At 38.9% G+C, this 23714-nt stretch overlaps 1 long non-coding RNA gene across 1 annotated transcript in view; it reads left to right on the top strand.

Moving 5' to 3' along the window:
• The first annotated feature begins 625 nt into the window (after positions 1–625).
• The window catches only part of LOC116652891, a 46179-nt gene continuing 23090 nt past the window's right edge, over positions 626–23714 (top strand). Inside the window, exons 1-2 of the long non-coding RNA XR_004306084.1 lie at positions 626–922; positions 18363–18486. This is a non-coding gene — a long non-coding RNA (uncharacterized LOC116652891). The remainder of the gene's footprint in view (positions 923–18362; positions 18487–23714) is intronic.

The raw sequence follows: 23714 nt of genomic DNA, 5'->3' as shown, positions 1-23714 counted from the left end.
ATGAGATGGAAACTGTGTTCCTCACGTTCGGTGTGATGCTGAATGTGCTACACCAATAATGTTGGAACCAGGGGGCAATAGCAACGGATGGCTCAGGGCTCTCTCTGGGTCTCATCCTGCACAACTCCCTCCAGAAGTCAGCATTTCCATGCACCCAGTGCTGCCAGGGCCGCATCCTTAAATTCCTCAGCTCACTGCCGGATTAATGGAATCAGAGGGCAAAATTAGCCCACATCTCAGGGCAGGCTCCATTTGGTTTTACTTCATCCTGGCTTATGATCACCAAAAGCAGGTTAACAGACCTATGCCGCTAACTGCTTCCTGCTGTTGTTTGGTGTTCTGTAGTTAGCACGGCTGACCGTCAAGCTGTAAATCTTGCCCGGTGTTCTGTAACAGAAAGGGGGAAAAAAGCCGGAATGATTTGTGTTGACTTTGGGACGTCGTGCATCATTATCGATCGGAGGGAGGCAGTGAGAAAGGCGGGCCGTCTATCTGTTGCTCTCCGCTAGTCCCGGAAGGTGGTGGTAGCTGGCAGTCAGTAGAGGGCAATAGAGAAATACGGTTCGTGATACCTAAAGGATTTGAAGCAGTGATTATGTGTTTACCAAAGGCTTAAAAAAAAAAAAAAAAAGGGAAAAAGAAGAAGAAAAGAAGAGCCGGGAGGGAGGATAGGTTGTTCAGTTTACTACTGGAGACCTGACTGTGACAGCGCGTCGGGAAAACATCATTTGCAAGGGAGGAAGGAATTGCTGCGGCAGCATCTCCGTGTCTCTCCTATTTCTCTTTAGAGTTACATAGGATAACTTGGCCAGAACTTACTGATGCCTGCACGGTCAGCGGAGCCGGGAATGGGAAATGCAGGAAGGCACTCTGTGGCAGGAGCAGAAGAGGAAGCATTACAAAGATCCTGCAGGTGACCGAGGTGAGCAAACTAACAGCTTCTCTTTGAGTGAGACCGTAGGTGTTCAGTCAGCCGTGTAAAGTCATGAGCAAACGGAGCAATTGACATTATGAGAGAATTTTGCTTTTTGTGGCACGCTGGTATAAGACTCGTTTTATCTTGGGGAAAAAAAAGCAGGTAGGGATGCTTTGGGGATAAGCACTTTTAAGCATATGTTATTTTGCTTAAAGCGGTGGCTTGTTCTGTGTGCAACATTACATATTAGCACTGTTTGAAACATGGTTATCATTTTACAGTGTTTGTGGACTACCTAGATTCTAGCTTGTCAGGAAACACATAAAGAATAATGGGAGACTATTGTTGTTCCTTTTAGAGGGGATTTTTAATAAGCTTTTGGAAAAACGTGACTTGGAGATTTAGAGACATTTATTAAGAGATTTTGGATGCATGGTGAGAATCCTCTCAGATTTTTCAAAGGCTATATTGTCAGAAGGATACTGAGAAGTGATAGCAAAGACTATAGCAGTAACAAAAAGAGTTAAGCCACAGAAATAAGCAGGCTAATTGAAGGTCTGGGAAGCAGGAAAAAAACTCTAAACAAAACAACCAACCAAAAGACTAAGTTAAGAATTAAGCATATGAAATACTTTTCTGTTGCCAAGATCTCAGCTGGTGTCACCATAACACTTGGAAAATATCCTCAGGATGCTAGGAGCCATTAAAGCAGTACAGATTATCAGAGGATAAACTTCCACTTCGGCTGCCACTGGTACCAGAAGTGACCAATAGGAAACATGTAAGAAATGAAAGATGAAGAACTGAAGCATTGACATTCTGGGGATATCACAGAGCAAGTGCAAGGGTATCTAGAGGTCAGTCAGACAGTACCCATCTGAAATAAGGCAGGGTGATAAAGAAAAGAGTTATGTCATCTTCTAAAAACATACTGTGAGCTTCAAGAAGCTAATTAAGGGAAATACTATCTTCTGTTCTTCCTGAACCAGAGTTTATTTTGTGTCGTGATAGGTGAGGAAATGGCACAGTGATTTGACTGTGTTTTGTGTGTCAAAATGCGTAAAAGATTAACATGTTGATTGTTTGTTTATTCATTGTTTAGAACGCAGCTTCCTGAGAGCATGTGCCTGAGGGAAGTGAAAGATAACATATATAGAACTTGTCACTATTTTCTGTGGGTTGGCAACCTCCATCTGACAGGGAAGGGACTCAATGAATATCATAATCCCCTCTGTTTTGAAACCTACAAGTTCCAACTCCACTCCACATTTTTCTTATCTTATTCTATTTCCAGTGCTCTAGATTTTCTTGTGAACCTACATATATGTTCTCTGGAAAGATGATAGAAATTAGCAATGGTCTCAAACAAGAGCCCCAGGGAGAAGGATAACTGCAATTTGAGGAAATCCATACTTGTGTACCAACTCCTCTTCAAAGCAGTCTGTAGTGGGAGTGATTAGTTCCTGATCTAAAATGGCAAGCTCTGGGACAACAGATATTCTCTTAAGCTGATACCTATTTGCAGCATAATTAACACAATTGCTTGGTGATGTTTGCTGAAGAGTTTTCTCTTGGGTGGTTTCATAGCAGGTGTGACCAAAGGAGTTCTTATAGTGGGGGAGCCACACGGATTGGTGGCTGGGATTGAAAAATAGTAGATGATAGTGCTTTTTTGTGTGACTTTGTGGCATGTCTGAGACCTCTTTCAGATCAACTTATAAAGTGGTAGAAGGGGTGCCTTGCCCTCACTAAGAACCAGTCTTTGAATGGCAGGCTGTGGATGTGCAAGGAGCCTTGCTGTATGGATGTCATGGGACAAGCTGTGGTCTGGGTGCAGTGTCTTCCATCATGTAGTAAAAGATGCGCCTGTGCCAGTTCTGCATGAGACTTCCTGTTACCTTGGGGATAAGAAATGATTTCTTCATCTTCATTTACAAAGTTGCCTAAAAGAGTTGACATTTCAAGCAGAAGTTCCACTTGCCAAAAAGGTGTTGCTAATTAATATGTTAATTATCATGTTAACCTGTTTGCTTAATGAGACATGAAATGGTCCCTACTGTTAGGAACATCACTGTGCACAAGAGTTTGTCCCAGGTTCTCTGGGTCATTTACTGCTGTACTGCAGAATGACCCAGGGCTGCTTCTTCAGCCTTTTGCCAAAATAGGAACACTTTATTTTCTGGTGAGTCATCCGGGTTTCACTCAGAGCCCATAAGATTCCATCACCCTGTTCTTCCTTGCTGTGCAGTCCAGTCCTTGTCCCAGAGGCCCAGCTTTCCTGGACAAGATATCGATGGCACCTTCTCCAGCAGCTGTTGGCTCCCTTCCATAATTAATTTTCAGGGGACTGCTCAGAGACTATACCATATGGGGCATTTCCTCTCTCACTGGAGCAGGTCACGCAGTGTGGCAGAGCAATGCTGGCAACTGAGCTGGAGTTTGCCGCACACTGTGCTAAATGCTACCTGCTTTGAGTCAGATAGGGAACTAGGTCAACCAAAGGCAGTGGCTGTAGGCGTTTTCCAAATGGGCTGTATTTACTGATGAACAACGCAGAAGAGCTGTCTGTTTCAGGAGAAAAGTCTTTCTTTCTTGTTTTTTGGTTTGTTTGTTTTTTGTTTGTTTGTTTTTTTATTTCCTTCTGGTGCAGGATGGGAAGAGGGGAAGTCTTCATTTTTAAATTGCTTTTCACTTGAAGTTTGTTTCCTTTTTATTGTGAGTCACCGGTTCTAAGGTGGCACAAGTTTGAGCAGGAGGCTGGATCAGACGGCCTCTAGATGTTTCCATCCTTAACCCGTAATTTTCAACACTCATGCTGTAATTTCCTACTCTTCCTGACTACACATTGCCAAGGAGAGGGGAAAAAAAGGGTATTTTATGGTCTTTTTTTCCGGAGTAATATTTTATTTGTTTAAAAGTGAAGAAGAGATAACAAAAACTAGGTACCTGAAATAGACAGCTGTGCCATATAATAGTTATTTGCAGTTGTTGGTCTAGCTGTTTGTACGTTTTGTCAGAAAACTATCATGTTCAGGCTGATTAACAGAAATATTTTTATGCAGAAATTTAGTCAGCTGAGGGGTAAACAGTTAGAAGGCCGTGTTCCCTGCTGCAGGAGAAAAATGGCTTCTCACACCTATTTGTACCATTCAGAGTTGGGCTTACATCTGAGAAGCTGCCATCAGTGCTGGTTCTTTCAGTTTTATTCTTGGCAAGTTGGATAGCGAAAAGGGATGGAATATTTACTGCTACAGTATGTGAAGCAATCTGAACTTGAAAGATTCCTAGCAGTTTTAGTGTAATCAGTTTTGGCTGAGTTCATTCAAATTTAAACTGTTTGCCCAGCTGACATCCTCGATTCATCATTCTAGCTGAGACGAGATCTTCGAGCCATTTACAAAATCTAAAGAAACCTATTTTCCATTAGCTTCAATCGTAAAGGTGATAAATATGCAGAAAACTTGAATCTTTAGAGATGACAAAGATGGATATAGTTTAGACATAAGGGAGGTAACAGAGAGTACCAAACTGAAGCTTTTAGTGAACTTTAAACCAGAGTTTCACAGTCAGATGCGAGTGGGTGATGCATTGCTCCTTATTTCCTTCAAAGCTGCTGCTGAGGCACAGTGGTAGCACAGCATATTTTATCTGCATTGGAAAGACAGCACATGGGTCTTCATTGCTATTAGTGTGGCAGCACCACCCAAACTTATTCCTCTCTTAAAGGAAAAACTAAAATGAGAAGGATGTAACTACTTCAGTAGCCTGGAGCATCTAAAGAGGAAGAACTCCACATGATAGTAATTCAATCAGTCTCTGCAATCTTAGTGTCCTGACTGCTGGCAGAAAATGTCTTCAGTGAGGCTTGTACTACAGCCGTATTGTTCTCAAGTATGGAAAAGAGCTCACCTTTCTAAAGTTGGCCAGCATGCAATGCCCTCATCTTTACTGTGCTCCTCTAAAACCTGTGCAGAAAACAAAACAGCAAGGGGTAGATGGTGCAGTTTTGTCTTACAGCCCCACAGCTAACTGCTTCAGCATCCCAAGTCAGAAGTAGTCCTATACACACACATTAATAAAAACCTGAGATCAGAGTTGTCGTTAACACATGGGGGCTGAGGGCCTGATACAACTTCAGTCTTCTGAAGAAGAAGCCATATAGCCATATGTTTTTATGTGTTCTTTTCATTATTATTAGACAAGTATTCACGTATGGTCTGCATCAGACTCTTGAAAGGTCCTTTTTGACCCCACTGTGGGGAAAGGATCTGTTTTCCCACTTTTGAGAAGTCATTTTAAAGTGACCTGCCTGATGGCATGGCAGGAATGTCTGGCTTTGACAATTCGTAACACACTTAGTTTGTGCAAATGAAAATTATTTTTTCCTTATTTTGTCCTTAAGCAATGTTTTTTTCTGATGAAAACATTTGTTTTCTTGACCCCACTCTTCCTCCTAAGCTAGTCTAATAGCTCTGCATCCCTTAGAACTCTCTGGAAAAATAAAGCTGCTTATCATGAGAGAATAAGTAAAAGAAAGGACAACAGAAAGCCTAAAGGAATAAAGGTTCAGATAGAGATATACTCACAGGTCCATTTGTCACAGTACCTGGTGGTTCTCTGCTGCTCTTCCATTTGCTCTGCTGCTTAATCATTTGCTTGAGTGCCCAGGTACCATGGTGAGGGACACAACACCAGTGCCACAGACTCAGCATGCAGCATATTCATTAAAACATTATTTTTGAAAGGAAACCCAAAATAAACACAGCTTATGAAAATCCTCAGCATAGCAAACACTGCAGTTTACTTTCCTCTCTAGCAATACAGATTAACATCTTAGCATATAGGCTTCTTGCTCCCATTTTATGTTTTTCTTTCTGCTGTATTCACAGCTTTCCCATGAAAATGTAAGTAGCCTGAAAGGCTTCAGACTTCTTCCATATGTCGAGTACAGTACTTTTGTGCATTGGCCTTTCTGTGTAGCTATTGTTGTATTTGTCCCGTTGCCATCAGTATTCAAATCAGAGAAAGAGCCTTGAAATAAGAGCCAGAAGCATCTTTGGTCTATTAAACGCCAAGAGTTAGCTGACGAGATATATGTGACACAAGGGGTATAAAGTGCTTACTTTGTAAGTCCCATCTAGCAACTAGGTAAAAGGAATGCTGGAATGCCAACTGACCAGCTCTTCTTCCTTCTCCAAATATGAAGCCTTCTGCCTGAAGAGCTCCTATGAAGCATGTCTTCTGTAGCGTCATGTTTTCAGGTCTGATCTTCACAAAGACCTCCGTTACTGCTGTTTCTTTATATAAAGCCATGCTATTTATAGTTCTGTTTGAATATTCATGGTGGCCACCACTGGTAAGTTAGTACTGAGCAATAGTTTTCTACATAGGACGTTATGCACTAGCATCCCTCCAAGATAACTGCTTAAAATATAAAAACAAATTTACATCTTTATCATGATTACCTTAGGAGTTTTCTCCTGCTTCTGGTATTTTGCTCACTTGCTTCACAACGCTTTTCTCTGAACACTGGTGTGTGGAGCAGGTTGAGCTGGCAGCATGTGAGCCACCAGCACGTAACATGCCCAGGAGACAGGCTGAGTGACAGAGGAAGTAACCAGAGATAAATATAAGGTGTGCATGGACTGGAGCTGGGTAACTGTTCCTCAGACTCCGCTGATCATAAAAGGTAGCTTTAATTTTTTTTGCAGCTCTCAGGAAATAGGAAGGACATCCTTTCTCTCTTATATTTCCCTTACATGATAAATAAGTGCCAAACATTTAGTTCAGGCCTATCTTACCATCTGCTCTGTCAGCAATTAGCTCACCAATTGGTGTGGGCCGAGTTCCATTAATATCTAGCAAAAGCACACAGAAAAGCTCAAAGCTCAGACAGTAAGGCGGAGATGTTGATTCTCTTTGTCTGCCTGGAATGGGGTAGGAAGAGTCTGTGATGCACTGCTTGCCTACAGTTGGAGGCAGAAGCAGTTTGCCATTTGAGTCAACCATCTTAGTGGTACCAACACCAAAAGACTATAGTAATAACAATCCTCTCATCTCCATCCTTCTGCTGTATAAAAATTTTCCACCTTGGCACAACACATCAACTTGCTACAGATCCACAGATCCTTATAAACCCTATTGGTGCAGGAACTCTGCTCTGGTCTAGCATTTTACTGGGGAGAAAAACCAGCAAAAAGCAGAGAAAAATCATTGTTTGCATCCTGTGTTTCTGCAGGCTCCAGGAGCCTGAAGGTAGAATCACTCCCCTCTCCTAGTAGGAAATTCGGCCAGACTGCATGGGAAGCCACCAAACAGTTTGCACGCTAATACTGTAGGGCATCAAAGTAATAACACCTTTACAATTCTGGTGCTTGTAGTATGATTGCAAAACTGAGCTTTGGTATCAGAATCAGCAGACCACTGCTATTGTGATGACAAATGTCTACAGTGCAGAAGTTTTTTTATAAAAGGCTTTTGTTGCTGTGATGTTGCCAGCCATACAGGCACTCCTTCCTGCCACCCACATCTTTTCCATTATTCTCATGTAATTTCTTTGGTGTTCCTTTGCATCAAATCTGAGGGGTATTCAATGATGCTTACAAGTACAGTTCAATTAATTCTTTCATCCTTCCCTTATGGACGGTGTTCCATTTTTGAGAACCACTTTAGGAACACCTGCAAGTTGAGCCTAGATAAAGGTGTCTCTTCCTGCCAGCAGATCTGTGCACTCATATTTTCCATGGCCTATTATCTGGAACTTGACAGGCCTTTGCAATCTTTCCCAGGTAAACAGTTCTCAGTTAATCACCACTGTTTTGTGGGCTGAAGTGAAAATAAACCTGAGCTGAAAATGCTGAGCTAAACTCAAATCCAGTCTTCTCCTAGCCCAGAGCTGGGAGTTTTAATTTGGCCCTTAATGGACTATGATCCAGTTACAGAATTAGGTTTTGAGCCAGAAGGACATCTAGGTTCTGTGACGTTTATATAAATATGCAAGCTTAGCATTCATTATGTGTTTACAGCCTGTTACTCATTTCTAACTAGTGTCATTTTCCTTTTTAGCCACAGGGAGAGAAGCTATATTTTTACCATTGATGTTACTTTGGTACCGTATGATGGTGACAAAATCTGAAGACATAAAAGCACAGTAAGAACTCAGATACAACTATCCAATGTGATGAACAGAGAAAGTGTTTATATAGGTTGCACAAGTTCAAACATTTGTTATTCACTTTTCTATCCTCATACAGTTGTTTCAGCTTAAGACACTAGGCCCAAATCAAACTGAGTTTAAGTTTTCCAAATGCCTTGTTAACAGGCATTGATATACCTGCAATTAAGTGCAGATGAGGAAAGGAAAACAATAACCTGGTTTAGTGCTGAAAGAGTCAATAAAGAACTAAGAAAAGCTGCTGAAGTTGCATTTAAATTTCCAGTTTCTTTTCTGTTTGCCAGTTCTCTACATAAGTGCAAAAAAAAAAAAATAAAAAAATTGTTTAAAAATAAAAATATCTTTTAGAGACCAATATAAGGATTAGAGCGTGTAATACTAACATTGGAAAACTGCTGCTGTATTTCTGATATCGTCTTGCATTTGTGGTTAAGAGAAAATTCCTTTTCTTTTTTTTTTGCGGATTTCTGGGAAAATAGATGTGAATCTCACTCGATCCATTCTCATTCTGACAGGCTGACTTGGAAATCTTCAGTTTCAAAGAATGTAAAAATGTCTGAGTGAGTTCATTTGGAGCAGATGGGTTTTCAGGAAAAGGCATCCAATTTGATAGACTTCCAGAAAGAAAAAAAACAAAGCCACAAAACTGGCAGAAGACGAAGTACCTTTGTTGCAAATGTTTGCTGGTCCCACTGAAGTTGATGCTACTTTGGGAATTGACTTCAGTTGAGATCGAGGCTTGTGTGAGCGTTGCAAATGAAGGTACTGATCATTAAAGCTGTGTCAGCTTCTCAGCAATGAACTGATGTTCTTTTTGGCTTAAGTTCAGTGTTCTTTGAACAAGGAGCCTTGATTTACACTAAGTGTTTCTCAGATATTCTTGTGGGAATATTAAGCTGCTGTCTTGCTACTGTTTGTGGAGCCACCAAAGAAACGAGCAAAAAAGAAAGAAAAAGAAAAAAGAAAAAAGAAAAAAACAAGCAACCAACCAAACAAGCCAGAAAACACAGATGTAAGTCTGGTGGCTGTTGTTGAACGTGTGTGTCCTTCTTGTCCTTCCATCTTGCAGCTGCAAGACTTGCAGCTTTGTGGATGGGTCACCCATACAGCTCTCTTTCAGGCTGTTACCAGTCTTGCTTCACAGATCAACCAACAACTGTGTTTGAAAGCATGTTTTCACCTGTTTCCTCTTCCTCAGGAATAAAAATTATGTCTGAAAAGGGAATTGACAAAAGCCAAAGTTCCACACCCAGCCTAGCCCAGTGATATGAATGAAATCATATTTTCTTGATGCTTGTGGAATGAAAGTGGCAGCTGTTACCATGGAAATTGTGAGTTTTTGTAAGAAGTTTTAAGGAGGCAGAATATCACCACTAATCTGAGAGTCTGCAGTCAAGACAGAAGGTTAAAGTTGGAGATGCTCTAATTAGGAGATAGCTGTGTCCCTGGTAATGTGAGGATGGATACAAAGGAGTTCTGTTTAATAAAATGCTGTTGCCCTGCCTAATCACTGGAACCTGTTGTTTTGGATAGAGAACACTGATCAGATTAATCCCCAGTACAAATCTGCTAATTTGTGTTAAAATAGGTGTACATTTAATGCGTATAAATAGGTACTATATCCTGGGAAGGTCTTTTAAACACTTTGTTGAAACAAACAAACAAACAATTTTTTTAAGGGTTAAGTGCTCTCATCCCCTTTTTAGATACATTTTCCTAGGCTTTGTTCTATATTTTACAAGCAATTATGTCTTCTCTGTCCTTTTCTCTGTCCTCAACACATTTTCTGAAGTGCTGAAATTACTGTAGTCCTTCAGATTTCTCCTTAAATGTGCTAAAATTGTTATCAGCAAACAGAGAAAAGGCTTTGTTATTTCCGCTGTGCTTCCTCTGTTGATTGACTGTGCCATGACAAAGTGAATAATATAGCAAAACCATCATTGACAAACAGGAATTTTTTTTTTTGAGATGGATTATCTCTGTTCTTACCAAGTACCAAATATTCCCTGACTTCAGAAGGGCTGCATTTCACCACAAGAGCTAGAAGTATGGCAACATACTACTTCTAATTTTCTCAGCTTTAGAGTACTGAAATGCCATCTGACGAACTGTTAAAGCATCTAATAAATTTTTTGAAACAGTTCCACAATTTGCCCTGGATTATTTCACAAAAGGCTTAATTATTCTTAATTAAAACTCCTGTTGATTAAATTTGTGTGAGCTCTAGCTACTCAAATAGTCTTGGGCCCAGCGTTTTTCTATTTATTTATTTTCACTCACAACTAGCCTGTATTATTGCAAAAGCCTTTATCTGTGTAATTAGTTTTACATGGATTTTTTTAATGAAGACAGTATGTGAAAATGGAATATAAAAAATGTTGTTAGATATGTCAAAATGACACCAACAGCACATCAAGGCAGTAAACATATTGCCATGACAAAATCCTTGGGAGAGTTAAGGGACATTCTGTGACTTGTGGATACAAACAATGCATCTAGATAGTTATAAACAGTGCAACTGTCATAATGTGATATTTCCAACTAAATATCAAGCTCCAGATTGAAGGCTGTAGTTTTGCCTTAGCTCTTCAAGCTTGAAGACTTTTGGAGAAACTCATAGCCATATTGCTAGTCCCCTTCTTTACAGCCTAAACGAATTTATGGTTTGTATAGAGCTATTTTTCTATCGCTACTCTTTATATTGAATTGCACTTTTCCCAGCTGTATTTATCCTCCTCAAAGCATTTCTGGGCAGTAATTACTTCCTTACTTTGTACTTGAATTGCTGAACAACTGTAGACTAAGAAACTTGGCTATGTTAGCTACTTTGGATGGAGGATCTCCATTCACTCACTTATTTTAAAAGCTCTCTTCTGCACTGTTCCCCATCTGCGATCATCTTTCTTGAATGTGTATAGGAGTCCAGGTGTGGCGTGACCACACTTTGGACATTATCAGTAATGTCTCCTAGGTTCTACTGGAGTTGAACCTAGGAGGGAGCTGAAGTCTCCTCCTCAAGACTAAAAGTCTCATTTGCCTTTGTCACAAAAGCATTGTTACTTATTTAATCATCCTCATTTGGCTCTACCTGGTCATCTCCTCACTTGCAATTGAACATTCTACACGTAGCTCTCCTGTTGGCCCCATTTCTATGGCTCTCATCTTCAAGTCATTTTATCTGTATGGTGTCACCACTCTTCTGCACTGAGAGTACAAGAGCACCCAGGTACAAGAGCTCCTGGATCTCAAAGATCAAAATCTTTGAAAGGACAGCAGAGAAGCCCGAGGATGAATCCTGAAGATCCTCACTGCCAGACCTTCATTTATTTTATTTGATTTATCCCTTTTTTAATAGCACTTGCTTGTTTATTTATTCTCTTTTAGCTAAAGACCTAGTAAGTCTCTTCCTTAGTCTTCAATTCCTTAATAGTGCCCAACTGTGTCAGATCTAATGGATGACAGCCCTGCCCACAAAAGAGGAGATGGAACTGGAAGAATGTTAAGGTTCCTTCCAAGCCAAGCCATTCTGTGATTCTCTGAAAATGTGTTTTAAGGCCTTGAATACTGCTGAGGTCAAATGAAATAACTTGTCATTTTCTGTCTGCTGCCTTCTCTTATTAATGTAAAGAAACGATATTTACCATTTTTCAGTTTCATTCCCAACGTGATGATGCTATTAAAACTATATGCCACAGGATCAACTCTACCTATGTCAGAATTTTTTAGAACTTATAGACAATGATCATAGAATCACAGAATGGCTTGGGTTGGAAGAGACGTCAAGGATCATGAAGCTCCAACCCACTGCTGCAGGCAGGGCCACCAACTTCTACATTTAATACTAGACCAGGCTGCCCAGGGCCACATCCAACCTGGCCTTGAACACCTCCAGGGACGGGGCATCCATACCCTTTCTGGGCACAGGTTTAACCAGACTGCACGCTTGGTGCATTTTACTTTTTGAGTTACGTTTCCACATTAGCTGTGGTGATTTCTATTTGTATGCCCACATCTGTTCACCTTATTTTTGTCTTTTAAACCAACTTAATCTTTTTTATTGAAAACTATGGCAAAATACTTATTCAGAGCCTGTGCTTATCTTGTGTTTAGCATCTGCTCCATCTATCCTCCACAGCAGCACAACATATTTCCTTGTCTTTTTTTATTTAACTTACTGAGAGCCTTTTAATATTCATTTTCATATCCTTTGCGAGATCAAACTCAGTTGGGTTCTTGGCAGTTCAAACTTCAGCTTTGTACTTCCCGACCTCTCAGATGTTTTTAGCTTGTGGACAGTACCTTTGGCATTCTGTATGGACTCTGCTTATTTCCCCTACCTTCTTCTTGACACAGTTATTCAGTGAGGGTGTGTATGGGATCTCTTCGCATAAGGTCCTGCTAGCTGCTGGAAGCCACTTTGTAAAAGCTACTCTTTCAAATTACCGTCTCTTTTCTCTATTACAATATAGTCATAATGAGAAATCTTAAATGTCCTTTTTATTGCCCTTTTACAGTGTGAGTGCAATTCTTAAGTTCATATGCCAACCCTGCTTCTCTCTTACATAAATAATCCTACTAATGTCAAAATTAAAACTGTGAAGGTTATCTGTGTGAGAAAAAAAGGTCTACATCCCTTCAAGTACTTTCACTAGGTGCAGTATTTTCTTGCAGTGATGACTTTTTTAGCTGAACTGCAAAAACCTGTCAAAGAAGTGCACGTGCAGTATCAAAAAGAAGAACAGAATATTTTGAAAGGTGAGACTGATTGGAAACAGTTCTGCCAAAGGATGCAGAAAGTCTTCCAAGTGTTTAGTATTTCTCTGACTTTTAGCCACCTGACTCAGGTTTTAGATCTATATTATTAGATTTGCTTCTAGCATTCTGGTGATTTCCAGAGTACTGTACTGAGTGTTCAGGAAAGTGGTCTTTAACAGAACTTAATTGTTATACAGGTAAAGATCGCAAAATCACATCATTGATGGGGTGAGAGAAGTCCTCTGGAGCTAATCCAACCCAACCCTTGCTCCAGCAGGAACATCCAGAGCGGGTTGCCCAGGCTTATGTCCAGATGGCTTTTCCAAATAGAAAACTCCACAGCCTCTGGGCAGCTTGTGCCATTGCTGTCACCCACACAGGAGTCAGTGTGTGGTCTCCTGTGTTCCAGTCTGTGCCCGTGGCCTCTTGAACTGGCACTGGGCACCACTGAAAAGGGTCTGACTGTTTTCATTGAATTCTCCCTTTAGGTATAGACTTTAATAAGGTAACTATTTATTACCTGGAGTTTTGTTAAGTCTCAAGATATGTCACTTCTGAGTTTTGTGAACAATGGAAAAACAGCTGTAGACTGCCCCAAAAAGCTTGCAGTTGAAACAGATAAAACACATCCAGGACCAAAGAGAGCAAACATTTTTTACAGTCACTCTAAAATGTGGGAAATGAGCTAGAGTCACCCATCTAGGGCATGGCCAGCAGCTGAATTCTGTCTCCTTGTCTTCTCAGTCTCCCAGTTGCAGGATATTTTTTTTTTCCCCCCAATTTTGTCCACTATAATATTAACAGGAGTAGGAAATTTCAGCATAGTTCTGGAAATGAGAAGAGACAAAATTTCATTTATTTTCCTACTGTTTCACTTCCTTTAATAATCTGTCACTGTATGACAAAGTAGTTGGTAGAAGGAGAAAGCATGGTATGTTCTCCATTGATGATACACTGCATTATTTAGCTACTCCTGTAGAGGAGCGTATATTAGCTATTAATCAGTTATTGTGAAAAGAAAGCAGATGGGTAAAAACCTGATTTGGCTGTTAATTTACAAATTATGAGCAATAGGTATAAAGCGAACAAGGAAGTAGATGGCAATGCTGAAAATAATTTTTGCTGCATGAAAAGCTTCCTTTTACTAGATTGAGCATGCGATCATAAGTAATATTACATACAATTATTGAGAAGATATTAAGAAGTTTCAGAACATTTACATTTTCAGATTAGCTGGTAAGCTTCACAACTGTGACCTGAATTATGACTCTCCTGTGGTTTCTATTTATAAATTCTTTTTCCACTACAAATAAATTATTAAATGCATTTACAAGCCGTGAGTTGATGAAAAATAAAATAAAATAAAAAGTATAATGGGCACAGCTGTTTGAAATGGTATTATTTTTTGTTGTCATAATAATAATAATAATAATCATAATAATAAAAGCCTCTAAATCTTTTCCTTGTATAAATGTATCCATTTCCTTCCCCAGCATCTCAGTGAATGAAAGTTTGACCAATAAAATTTATCTGGAATGTCACTCCTGTGTGCGTCAGTAAGGATCAGGAGAGATTAGTGAAGAATCTGTATGTGATTCAGTGCTTACTACATTGTTAGCTTCTCAGGGAAAGCAGGATTCTGGGTCATAGAAAAGAAAAGGAAATAGAACTTTGTTTTCTCTGAAGAGTGGTATCTTGCGTATGAACAATGCTATTACCTCTCTGGCAGCAAAACTACCAAGAACACTATAAAAAGATTTACATATTGTATTTACCATGAAAACCAAGTCTCATAGAAGTGCTCACATAAGTGTTGTATTTAAAGGATTTCAAAGAAAATTTTTTCAAGATCAAGGCTACAGATACCTACATAGTTGTCAGATACCGGCTCTTGTTGTACCTACCACAAATACTGTGCTCAGTAGTCCATCTCCACAGGAAAAAAATACTAATAATTTTACCACTGGAAGTCAAAGAATTGACTAGATTGGAAAAGACTTTCAAGATCACCAAGTTCAAACATCAGCCTGATGTTCTGTGTCCCATCACTAAAACCTGTCCCTAGTGAAGCATCCACACATCCCTCCTGGAATGGGGACTCCAGCAGCTCCCTGACCAGCCCATTCCAATGCTTGACCACCCTCTCTGTGAATAAATTCTTCCTAACGTCCAATCTAAACCTCCCATGGCACAGTTTGCGACTGTTACCTCGTCTCCTATCGCTTGTCACCTGAGAAAAAGAGACCAGTGCCCTTCTCATTGCACCTTCCTTTCAGATTGTACGGAGCAACGAGACCTCCCCTCATCGTTATCTTCTAACTAAACAACCTCAGTTCCCTCAGCCACTCTCATTAGTATTATTTTCTAGTCCCTTCGCCAGCTTGTTATTCTTCTCTGCACACAATCCTTGTAGGGAGGGGCATCAACTCAACACAGCATTTGAGGTGCAGTCTCACTCACAGTGTCTGCACAGTGAGACATGTACTCATGCATAAAGCTTTTCAGGAAAAGAATTCAACCACATCAGGTACACACTCTCTGTTAATAGCCTGTTAGGGTGATGGGTATTGATTAAAAATCCAGAGAAATAAAACTAGCTGGTTTAATTTTCACAAATGTGAAATATACAGATCATTAGTTGAAGAACCATACCGTTTTTTCTCAGTGTTTACTTCTTACAAATAATGCATATTTTCAGCTTATGCTTATGTTGAATTTTCTTTGCTGGGGAGAAAGAGCTGTTGTACAAATAACAGAGTGTAGGTATTTACTCAGCAGTCCATCCAAAATGACCTGATTAAGGTGAAAATTTTTCATTGCAGCAGCTTTCCATTGGTGCATTAGAGGATTTGTGGTGAAAGATGTTTCTTTTTGCAGATTTATTTTAATAAGAAACAAAAACACCTTCTAAACCCAAATACTCAACCATGAAATCACGTTCTTTTTAATTCCAAAATGCTCCATAATGCCTACTGAGTTGTACAACTGAGATGCTTCTGGCTCCTGTTCTATTCAGGGACCTGTTTTCCTATCTGGACTTAATCTCCTGTGACCTGCCACTATCTCAGCTTTATGGCTATGGACATAACCTCATCTCTGATGAATTGAGGAAAATACAGTCTAATAATGTAGCTACTCAGGGGAATGAGAATATGAATCACTCAAACTTTAATATCTGTGAGGGCCAAAAGTTTGTATTTAAAGCTCCCCTGGAAAATTCTTCTCTGCTAAGGAAAAAAAAAAAAAAAATCAGAAATATTTTTAATTATTTCTAGGCAAGTCAATCTAATTTACTTTTGTATAAATACAGTGACTTTCTTCCTTTAAATTAGCTTAGAATTTTATCTGTGTGTAAACCCAGCGATGTGTGTGAAAGGCTTAGGCTGAGGTTTGTGTAGAAGCGACTTCATCTGGTAGGACGAAGTCGGGGGGAGGCAGTGGGGTGCTCAGGCTGCACTGGAGATGTTGGTTTGCTTAACCAATACTGTGTTTGTATGATAAGATTTTTGTTGATGGCTTTATTAATCCTTTCTCCCAGTTGGTAGCATTTGAGACAAAGCATTTTTTACACATGAGTTGTGTGTGTGGCATGGCCTGTGCAACTGAAATTCATCTGTGAACTACTGTGTCAGCTTGACATCAATTACTGTCTGTGGCTCTAGGATAGGTCTCTTCAAGCATCAAACAAGAAGTTGTATTTCAAAGCCTTGAAACCAGCAGCATGTCTGAAAGCTCTCCAATTTGGATAGAATATTCTCAGTTTAGACTGCTTAATCAATGCTCTGACTTCACTTCATTGGCATACAATAATATAAAAATAAAGCTTCTCCATTAAAAAATTGCTTGTCATTTCCAGTCTAGCTGCAAAGGTCTGTGCAGTCATGTCTGCCGATCTGCTAAATCTTTATGCCTCCTCCTCTTTGGAGAGTCATTAAGCTTAGAAGAAGTCTAAGCCTCTCCAGGGCTGATAGAATGGCTTGTTTTAAAACATGTCAAAACTGTTGGACAGCAGCTTGTTAAAAACTTCCACATTATGGATCATTCTGATTGACTGGCCATAAATTAATGCCAGTTCTGTTGTTATTTTTAACACATGTTGCAAAGATACTTACATGTCATAACTGAGCCTTTAAGTGTGGGCTGGCACAGGTACTTAATGAATGTAAGCTCTTCTATTTTTATTTTTATTAACCTGCACTCTTCTATACAATCTTATAGTAAATAGAAATCTGAATAACAATTCTTCAGTGTAACTATAAGATGTTAAGAGGCTGATTTCCAGATAGGCTATTCACCCATGTTTTCATTGGCTTTAGCTCAACAGTGTCACTGCTTCTTAATCTTCCATTTGTGCAGGGTACACCACAGCCCTGCAGTTAACTCACAGCCCTGCAAGAGGCTATTAACTACAAGTCAGCACTGTACACCAACGCTTAAGGCCAAATCACTTTGACATTTGTTTATATCCACACAGAGAGTAAAGGATGAGTGTGCCCTACACCCATCATGAATCTAAGCACGTTGCCAGAAGCTAGTGCTTAAGCCATGGAGGTGGCCAGATGTATCCCATCATGCCTTTATGTTTCATCTGCTTTAAGATGGTATCCTGTGACTTGGAGTGGGTATGGAACAGAGTTTCAGCGCACATGACTTCTTTCAATGAGGCAGGTAGACACAACACATGGGAAACCATGGTGCTAGAATTCACCCGAGCTCAAACATGAGAACCGCTTATTCTTTTGGTGGGCACAGGGAGCAGGAGGTAGAGAAGAGGGGAGCAACACAATCATCCCTTCTCCCCATGTAATTCAGAGTCATTAGTTCCCAACAGGGAGAAAGGTAACTGTTCCTGTCCACAGGAAGAGCCTTTTGCTCTCTTCCTTTGTATGCACCAAGTGAGTGCATGAGCCATGTCTTTCCTCTCATTCCCCTCTATTATACCACAAAGATGGGCTATCACCTTCTTTTATAACTGGACTGCCAGAGTTTATAAGTGAGGGTTCAGGCCAAATTCTGTCAGAATGTGAATTGATATTTTATTAGCACCAAAGAGAATTGGACCCTAGTGTCCAAAGACAGATTTTAGGTATTTTTTAAGTCTATGGTCCAAGTGAAGTTTTGACCTAGCAATTCACAGAGAAGAATGACATTTCTGTTTTCTGTCTTGTATGCTGTATATACAATTTGAACCTTTTACATTTATTATACTTTGAACTTTAAGTATTTCCTGCAATTTCCAGGAAGACATTATTTAAAAAAGAGAAATAATCTACTGGCCAAGAATTATATGTAGAGATGATTTGGCAGTTTATTCTGAGTAATGGAGAAAGTCCAAAGGGGGAAAAAAATGAATCACAGTCTACTTGGAACAATTTTCAAGGAAGAAAAAATGGGAGGAAAATCATCAGAAAAAAATGACATGCAATTCACTTTGATATAACTTGGGATTGACAGATTTTGAACATTTCTTAATCTGACTTGCAGGTGATCTTGAACATTACTTAATCTGACTTGCAGGTGATCTGTTGCCAGAATAAATAAATTTCAGGAAGTGCCAAGGCTGCTCAGCCATTTACTGTGATATCACTCCTACATAAGGAACTTGTATCACCAGCTTTCTTCAAGTATCTTCTCTATTATGGTAAGTAAGATGAATGATTTTTTGTGTCGAGAACTTTTCTGTGTCAGGAGTTCTAGAGAGTAAGAATGAGGTGAGTTCTGGAAGGTCCAGCTCCAGTCCTAGATTTTGCTGGCAGAACTAGAATTTTAGCATAGGCATGTTAAACATACGTAAGGCTTGGTATGGCTCTGGATTAACGACAGTTGTCAGTATCTGTAGCTTGTATTTTTTTCATTCTTATGAAGTGTGAGTAAGATATGCTGAGTGTGTAAGATTTTTCTACTCTTCTTATTACCTGACATTAATTTTTTTAATTGTTGCACCTGTACTTGCAACTTTCAAATCAGTCAGTCACATCTAATCATTCAAAAAAAAGAGCCCCATATCCAATAACAAAAGCAAACAAACAAAAATCCATTGATAATTCCGACAACTAAGCTTTGGAGTAGAGACCTAATTATGTCTTATTGAGCTTGATCCAAAGTTCAATGAAGTAATTTGGAGACTTTCAATTAAAGTTAATCGACTTTAGAACAAAGTTCTTTCTCAAGCACACTGATTTAGCAGTACTGGGTTGCAAACAGTTACCCTATCTTCTATCAGCAACATTACCCACAGATATTAGGGGTGCATTCAGTGTTCTTTTTCACATTGTTTCTGGTAAAACTGTTGCCTAAGTTGATGATGCCCTTATGGCCATATAGAGGGCATGGAAAAAACTTTATGTGCTGGGTACCCATTTACGTGGCAGTCACCAAAGGCTGCAGGTTTCACTCCTTCTGGCTTCACTGCAGAGTTTTCATCAGAAGTGTCAACATTAACAAGATTTTAAACTGCAGGCGAATATAGAACATCATTTGATCCTGGCAAAGAACTGTTTGCCTCAGCACTTGCAGGATAATGTAGAGTAAGCAGCAAATCATTGATGAATTTGTAATGCAACACCAGTCCCAGGAGTGCTCAGGCAAAATTGCTGCAAAGAAGAAGGAAAGACACCAAAAGTGATTAAATGCAGAGATAGATTCAGACCTTGGGAGACCTCCAGGGAGATTCCTTCAAGAAAAATAAAATAAATAAATAAATAAAAATGAATGAGTAAGATAAAGGAAAAAGAAAATGAGGTATAGAATGATGTGCTTAACTCTTTCATTCTGTCTATTCTGCCTTAGTAAAAACCGGCAGGAGCCAACAAGTGATGCATGTTTATGGAACATTAACTGGTCTGGAATAGCCCTTGCAGTTACTCTAATTTTATGTGTGTGGTACTGCGACCATGGATTGTCATCCACTCTTCAAGTGAAACTTTTTCACATCATACCGGGCCATTAACTCTCATCACTGTTAACCGTCCTATTTGCTTTTGCTGAAGCAGAGATAATTAATAAACATATGCTAAAATCTGTGTCCACAGAGCTAGGTATTTAATCTTTATTGGTACATTTAAAAATGCAACAAATTCACTAACAATATCCACCAATACTAAATGGAGATTAGAGATCTTCAGTGGAGTTGCACTGTTGTCATAATGGTACAACACATTTATCAACATGGACTTTTGGTCCTTAGAATAACATTTCAGTGAAAGAGTGGAAATACTGGTACTTGGAATGTCCATGCTCATTTTTCATCTTTACTATATATTTATACCCTCTGAACATGGGTGAGTCTCTCACGGACCAGACATTAATGGGCTGACAGTGATTTTCTTGTATGCCCTACCTGCTTGGATAGTCTGCTTTGTGATGGGTCTTTATGATGGGGTTTCCTAGTGTATTTCTGTACCTAGGAAGTAGTGTTCCAGTTCCCTTTGGTGTCTCGAGCTTCTTTAAGTAACAAATTTAAGATGGTTTCAGATAATGACATAAAGATAAGGAAAACAATCTCCCTATTGCATTAGCAATCCCCACAGTATTCCACTCCCTTTGTAAATTTATTTTAGAGACTAAGCAAGGTTATGCTGCAATATGAAATACGGTGATCTGTTCAGATAAATGTAGTTGCAAAGCTCTGGCTAACGTTTGCATAAAGTTGAGATTAGAGAGTACTTTCCACCTACTGATAACAAAATTAGCAAGTCTACATACCAAAAATAAATCCTTACTTAAGGGAAACAAAGCAGCTTCTAAGTGATTGTTCTGAAAATTTCAGTGTCATCCGAAGCCATTTCTGTTGAATGTTGTGTACTTGAAATGTTATATCCTACTTTTTCTTAAATATGCTTCTCTATTGTTTAAGTGTAAGATGTCTTTTACGTTGCTGCGACTGTTGTTTTGGAGGTAGATAGGGATGATTGTTGAGGGCAGCATAAATGGGCAGAGAAGCCCATATATGGGCAATGAATCCCCTGCTTGTTTTGTGACAAATAGGTACCACACAGCTTTTCAAATCTGTTATAAAGCACATGCTGAAAAGGATTAGGCAGGAAGGAAGAAGAGAACCTACTCTTTTTTTTCCCTCCAACTCACAGGAAAAAAAACCCCAAAAGTTATCTCCTGGGCATAACCTTAGTAAAAGGCAATGCCTTGCTGACAGAGAAGCATATTTAGCACCATGATTTCTTGGGAGTGTTTGCACTTGTTTTCTGAGAAATACATTTAGCCTCTTGATAACACTAGATGATTGCATTCTGCCCTGTGGGCAGATGTGCACGTAATAGATGGTGCCTAAGGCATATCTGCCCATATTTGGTGGACTCCCTTTTGTTAACATGACCAGATAGATTAGTTTTATTACATTAACTGTTGAGAACAATCTCTCCTTAGTGTCAGAAATCAATACCTTATTTATAATCATGCAGATTTTAGGTATGCACCACTTGCAATAACAGTAATGATTTTTTAAATGTATGGTAAAAATAATGCATCACTTTTCCCTGCTGTTGAATATACTTTAAAATTGGTGGGCCAGTCATAATTATTTTGAAAGAATCTATTTTTAGTGTTGTTTCAAATGATGTAAATTCAAGGAAAATGAATTTGCTGGAAATTGCTTTTGCTTGTCTGGGTGTCTGTGCAGGCTGTATGAGAGTCTTTCTCTGTACTCTCAGCTGAGACTGAGGCAAGGTCATTTTCCTTGAAGTTTTGTTGTTAAGGCTCCAGATCAATACAGATGTTGTGTTTGCATGTATTCAGGTACATGAGTAGTCTTTCTGGAGCCTGTTAGAAAAATCCTGACACCATTGTTGTCAATGCTGAAACTTCCATTCATGCTGGTGAGGCCAAACTGATCGCATTTTTCAGTGGCATGGTTTTGCAGAAGGGGAAAGAAATAGTTTTGGGTTTATTTGTTGTTTTTCCAGTGAATTGAGGGTAGTCTGTATTTTAAGGTTTTATAACAGATGTGGTGCAAGTAGCTGTGGAGAAATGTCAGAAATAATTATTTCAGTTTTGTAAGAGTCATCTGGCTTAGTAATACCAGCTCTATATTTTGTCCTGACTGCTTTTACATTATATATTAATGATAACTATATTACTATGTTGACATGAAATGTCATCTGAAGTGGCTTCAATATCATTTAGATGCAATTCATATAAAGCTTCTTACTTCATCAAACTAAAACCATTCTATGATATAAAAATTAACTGACATCACTATCAGAATGCTTTTGTTTTAGATTCCTGAATCTGTTTTCTTCAAGACATTTGTTTAATAGGAAATTCTGAAGTAGTGGAGTCCTTTCTGATATAGAGCGTAATCAAATTCTGAAGGGTCAGGATTTTCTGCAGAACAGAAATTTCTGTTTTGACTATCTCTAAATGCAGCCACTTCTTAACTCAGTGTATTTTTTTTTAACCAATGCAATGGAAAGCTGTGCACTAAAATGCTATGCAAATTTAGAGCTTAGCGGTCTATTCTTGTTATTCTTGATCAAAATGACATGAACATATGATCATACTGCTGGTCAAATATATTGTGCCCCACATCTCATATTTTTTTTTCAGAAGATAATGGCCATTTTTATGGTTGTTTTTACTTAGACACTCCTCCTCATTTCTTGGTGACAAGATCTTTTAAATAGAATCCAAGCTTTCATACAAAATAGCATGTTTATTTTATCCTCCTCCTGCCCTCAGAAAATGATTTCATGACATACAGTCACAAATAAGTCATAGTTTTTGTACTAAAAGCTTTTGCATTAGACTGATGTGCAATTCAGCTTCTTTTCTTCATTCTTTTTTTGTTGTTGTTGTTCCTATTTATTTCTTAATTTCTTAGTTGCCTTAAGTTCTTGGCAGGCTATAGTATACCAACAACATCTCTTTATGCACTTGTCTGTTAACTTTACCTACAGAACCGCAATGTTTGTTTTAATGTCACTTTAATGGCGATTGACTGGGATTGTCTCTGACTTTACATTACTGCATACAAATATAATGCCCTTGGGTTAAGTGGAATGCATCCTTCTTTATCCTTGTGGCTGGAAAAAAAAAAAAAAAAAAAAAAAAAAAAAAAAAAAAAAAGAAGAAAAGATTTTTGGACATGTAATTGCATATTGAAAATGTTAAACCCTTGGGTAATATAAATACCTGACTGGTGATAACATCCTCAGAAGGTTTCAGCTTCTTTCCCATAATATCTGCATTATAAAAAGTTTTGTTCAGACAGAGTCATGCAAGCCATTTGTTTGAACGGGGCTGATTGTGCTATAATAACTATCCCCAGCTGTTTGATGGGAACCTTTCTCATACAAGCTAAGTGACAAGTAGCAACATAAACCTTCCTTCACTGTTGTACTGGACTTTGAAAATCTGCTAAGATCAGGGAGGGCAAAGGAAATCAAGGACAGGCAGGACACAAAAAATAATATTTAAACGCATCATAAGCGGAAGCAAACCTAGTGAGTTTTGCATTTAAATGAAATTTTATATACTCACAGGAAGCATCATCTATTGGTTAAAGTATAGAACTGGGAGCTGAGCAATGCTGCTTCTATTCTTGGCCACAGCGCTGCAGATTTTGTTCCAAATAGGGAAGAGCAGAGGTCAAAAATATACCTATATAAAAGAGCTTTCCATTTTTAATAATAGCATGAGATAAGGCCATATCCTGGAGCATTAAAGAGAATAAGAACTTTGATTGTAGATAAGATTTTTATGAAAACCAGCTCAGAATTTCAAAAAAGGGACAGATCAGAGTTAGATGAAAATGGGTATGAGAGGAAAGTCATATTCAATCTGAAATCATGTGAACAGAGGTATGTAAGTATAGTATAGGGTCAGCAAATATAGAAAGTACAGCAGGTAGCACTG

The sequence above is a fragment of the Coturnix japonica genome, chromosome 2 (genome assembly GCF_001577835.2).
Source record: "Coturnix japonica isolate 7356 chromosome 2, Coturnix japonica 2.1, whole genome shotgun sequence".
NCBI lineage: Eukaryota > Metazoa > Chordata > Aves > Galliformes > Phasianidae > Coturnix > Coturnix japonica.
Note: the sequence above shows the minus strand (reverse complement) of the source record. Positions and strands in the feature narration are given on the sequence as shown.